We start from the raw sequence: 5175 nt of genomic DNA on the forward strand, positions 1-5175 counted from the left end.
GCTGTGCCTAGCAAAAGGACCCACTTCTCGGAACGACCATAGCAAGAATATGGAAAACCGAACCGAACACAAAAAAAGAAGCATCGTCAAGGGTCTCGTGCACTTTCCTTTAGGGTAGTTCCAGGAAGTCGTCTGCTCGAATGTGGAGGAGTCGTGTAACGAGAGCATCCTCCTGGCACACTACTGCATCCGGAACAACAGGATTGGATGGTCAAACCAAGCTCTGCTCGGTAGCTCTTTTCCCACTCGACAATATTGTTCCCATCGCTTCACGGGAAGTCAGTCTAAGTACTGTGACTTCCACTTCAGCGCATCTTACGAATCGTGTATTACTATCTTGAGATACGGTAACAGTTAGCTAAAAAGGGATTTACGTCAACCCCCCCCCCCCCCTGTCCCCCCCGTCCCCCCCGGTGTCGGTGCACAATGGCGTGTAGCATGAAACTGTCGTCTACTGAGTCGCAGATCGATGTGCATCGTAGATCAACATTGAATCACGATTGTCGTCGTGGTGGAGCATTTGTGTGATTTATGTTTTCCTTATGGTGCCATGATTCGCTGAAGGAAAAGGGATGTTGGGATACAAACAGTTTCATCTATTTCTTTATTTGAATGGTGGTTATGTGTGGTATTATAATAGGTTCTAAAAGTATCAGCTTTTTATCTTATATTTTCTGATCAATGCTGAACATTAAGTTGGGTATCTTTGTCATGTTGACTAACAGAGCTAACTCCAACTCTAACTAGTTTTAATGCAAATATACTTCCAATGAACCAGTGCACAGCACGCGGCCTGAGTGGCAATGTATGAACAATCGATCACTTCAAACCTAATTAAAATGGCAAACTCAGCAGCGTGATACCGAACCTCCAAACCGTACAGTAGCGAGATCATCAATAACGGATTTACCCTAACACGTTCCCTCCATTAACTAGCATCATTAGTGCATTGCGGAATCGATATTCTTGTCAGTGGCAGTACCGGCAGTCCTGACCGTACTGGACCCAGTCTGGTGAGTGAATTAAGCTAAGCACTTGCTCTACGGACAAAGCTTCTCTCATGCATTAACGCTTCGATTGATAGATTAATCTAGATCGAGTGCACCGTTACCACAGTTGTTATCATAACCTGTGTTTCCAGTGGAGTTGTTTTTACCCTCGGAACTAGTATGGTCGATGAATTTTAAAGAGCATTAAATAGGAAAAATATTCCCTTGCATCACACTCCACTGTCTGACATTTAATTACAATGTTGTGTTTTTGTGCCATTTCAAAATGTGTGAAGTTGATTTCTCGCAGGGATTAGATCATGTGATTGCAAGTTCTTTCACAATCAGAGCGAACCCGGCATTGCAACACGAGGGAGATAGAGCTCATTTTTGCTTTTTAACGACCCACAGGGCCCAGGTCGAACCCAGGTGGAACACAACCCAACCTCAGTAGCGGTACATCATGTAGTGCTCATGTCAATATTGTGCCTGACATACCTTCCCTCAGGCATCGTTCATTACAGTACTCGTCGAAGCACCACGTTGCTGTGGCACGCAGTCGGTGGCCTCGGGGGCAGCCATCCAACCTGCTGCCAACCTGGTAAACAGGATCACTGGCGCGCATGAAACGGAACCGTACCACCATTGTTTATTCATGGAATAACTAATAATGAGAAAGTGGTAAATTCATTGTAAGGCACTAAGAGGCTTAACTCCGCACACCGTCCGGAATCCCCGCCACATACCAGCAGCAGTAGCTCACCACCGCCATCATTGTTAGTTTTATGAAAACAACAACAACGAGCTGGCTGACTGCAGAAGCTCGATGATTTGCTGACAGTAGACAGGTATCGGTTGGAGCGCTTCGCAAGAGTATAAAATGTGCAACGAACGCTGATCGTATCGGAGTAGGTGCAGTTGAGGGGTAGGGTAGCAGTGCCTTTAACATATCGACGGAATCATGCTGCCATTGTGGCACACACCCGTGCGAGAAAGGAAAATATGTCGGGCGAGCATTATGCTTCGAACGATGCTATCAATTATTCCGCTATATTATCGTGGGCCGTCGATATAAGCTGGCATTGTTTTCCTGTGTACCACTTGCTATGCTCAGTGCAGTGATCACACATCAGTCTGTTTGAGTGGCCAGGAAGCTAATTTAAAGAACGTCGCTGCCGGTCTTAACCGGTCTACGAGTCTCGGCGACTCAAAAAAAAAAATTGCCAACCTTTTGCCACCGAACAACAAGACGGAAAGCCCAAGAATCGTGTGCGATGCTCATGCGTTCACTCAAGTAAATATTCGTCATGCACCTCAACCGGGCCACGTGTCGCACGATCGGTTGAGAAGAATCGTCAAATGTGGATTGGCTTCCGGTTTCTTTTTTCTTTTCTCTGTGTTTGAGTGGCCTCCACCAGTGCGTGGTCTGAATTATTAATACTTAATTCACTCTCGCGAGCCGATTTTCAGTCTCCTTCTAGTCTGCGACCGACCATACAGCGGCGCAACAATGACGGGTTTTTGGGCAAACATAATCTTCAAAACATGGTGAAGCGGCTCTGGTGCGCCTGCTGATGGCTTGCTGTAACGATCGGTAACAGTGACTGGAGCAAAATGAAATTTATTTATTTAATTTGGACAAATTTACCGATCGTTGCGTTCAGCGTTACACGAGATTGTGCGCTTTAAGATTGGTCTCTTCTCCATACTTATGATGCGATAAGGAATACAGTAAAACGCATCAAGAGCTTCGGCCTTTTTTTAATTCCGGATTATGCTACGATGAATGCAATCTGGAATGGTTGCTCAAATGTTTGTTTTAAGGTATCACGCGAAACCTTGCAAGATACATATTGAACATAGTTTTTAGGTAAAGATCTAAATGAAATAAAGAAAAGGGAATTTCTAAAACATTCTGGACAGCGTTACCACTTTTCTTCATACAACTTTCTCGCTTTTTGGCTGCTAACACGCTGTCCATTTGCTTTGGCAATAACTGCACAGCAGCTCAGTGAGCAATGTAGCAAAGAGAAGTAAATATTCCCAAGAGACAGGAAACTTTGCCAAAGAAAAATGGTAAAAATGAGGAACAACCAAATACGGCAGCCCTCCTCTTCTCTTCCACAGCTAAACACTAACCACTTAGCATATTTCCGAAGCCATTTTCCTAAATATTCCCTTGCTTCCAGCTTGACCGCAGCCCCGCCGGGCTCGTACTCGAGTTTGTTTCTCGAGTTAGTAATGGCTAAATCGTGGCGTAATAGCTTTCAAATCGGTGTTGGCCAATTTGTTGGCCCATAATAAGACGTGAAGGAGAGTGAGACCGCATGGAATGGAGAAATTATTCATTACTTGAGGGACACGGAATGAAAGCAAAAGGAAAACGTGGCAACAGCCACTTAAATGCCACTCCTCTAACGGGTTTCTGACGTTAAGAAGTTTGGTCCACTTTCTTAAATGTCAGCAGCATTCCTTTTTACTGATACTTTCACCAGACACAAGCACTTAGGTTAGATTACGTTCGTCAGTTGCAGTAGTAGCTATTGGGTTCGATTTTGACCATTTGTTATCTTCTCAGTAGATCATGTTAAATGCAGCTGACGATAGTGTTTTGCGTGAGTTAAATTATGAAAATCCTTTCCATCCATTTGTGTGTTTGTGTCTTGTTGTTGAATGAAACTGTTGGCTTGGAGCATTACTTTCCTGCCACATGTACCACATCAACAGTACGATGAGCTCACACAGCACACAGGACGATCTGGTTGGATCGAATTGATGGAGCGAAAGGACGGTTCAGATGCTCGGTGCCACGTATCACACCTGTTCATCGTATCCCTCATCCTTCCTCCTGTCGCACATTTATCCTTGATATCCTTACGTCTTAGTCTATGTTACTATTGCTGTGCTCGATATGAGCAGCATATCTTGTTCGTGCGGGCGGGGATAGAGTGGAAGGTAAACGCCTTTCCCGTTTATGGTTACCGTTACACTCGTTGAGATTCTGGCTCGTGCCTGTGTCACCAGCCACAGACTCCACCACCGCCGTCGTAACAACACCATACGTACACACGACACAGCATTACGAATGTTGTCTCGCTCGCCATACTTTGTAAACATTCTGCGCGATGCTTTATACAAACAACACACTTAGCATAAGTGTGTTAGCGAGCGGTTGTTGGCTCGGTTACGCGCCAACTCCCTACTAACAAGTAATTTTATCGCCCTACGCGCTACACGATATCATTTCTGCTGCGCGTAACGTTCCGCACACCGATCGGGCGGCACTGGCAGTGAAACGAGCAACGAGACGGTACAGCGACGTGTACAGCGTAGCGTAAATCGTATAATTTGATATTATATGGAATCGTTTATAAGTTGTTGCTGTCACCTTGTTTGGGTTCTCCAGGTTTGGGAGATATCATTTATTATTCGGATGCAATAATGGAGATGATTTAGTTGTGGTCGCTTGTGTCTTTAGAGGGAGCTGTTTCGATTCGATATTTATTTTAAATTCTATATTTTACACAAGCAATTGCCTTCTGCATTGAAGGAGCGAGGAACTTTATTGCGATTGCTCGTTTTAGAAGGTTGAACTCGATTGCTCGATCTAATCGGTGCTTCATTTTGAATTCAACTGGTCTTGCTTGCAACGAAACATTCTCCACAGCTGACAGACATTTCATATGTTCCTGTAAAGGATCAACATTGCTGGAACTGGCCTATAAACAAGATGCTTGTCACTGCCGAAGAGCAGGTTGGCGTTATGGCTTCTTCAACGTCAGCAGCGCGTCTTCATATCACGGAGATACTGTCACCATATAAACAGAGAGCACAAGAGCAGTGACAGTGAGAGTCAGCCAACCAGCCGTACCAAGAATAATGTCACGTCCTTCAATCGACCCTCGCTGAAGGAGCTTCAGATGCGTCGCTATGCAAGTGCTCCTTACTGACACCGAAACCGTTTGCCTCGGCAAATTCCATCCCACGCTGCTCAGGTGCGCTAACTGCCGGGGAAACCACTAAATATAGAGAAGTACAGTACCAAACAGCAAAAAAAAACCCCTCATTTTCTATTGAATTGCCAGGTGAGGTTGGCAACTCCTGTGTACAGCATTTGTAACAATGGACATAAAAATAGACATTTCATTTCGTCGGTCTAAAAATGAAACACTTCCAAAGGGAATCG

This window comes from Anopheles aquasalis, chromosome 2 (assembly GCF_943734665.1).
Source record: "Anopheles aquasalis chromosome 2, idAnoAquaMG_Q_19, whole genome shotgun sequence".
NCBI classification, from domain to species: domain Eukaryota; kingdom Metazoa; phylum Arthropoda; class Insecta; order Diptera; family Culicidae; genus Anopheles; species Anopheles aquasalis.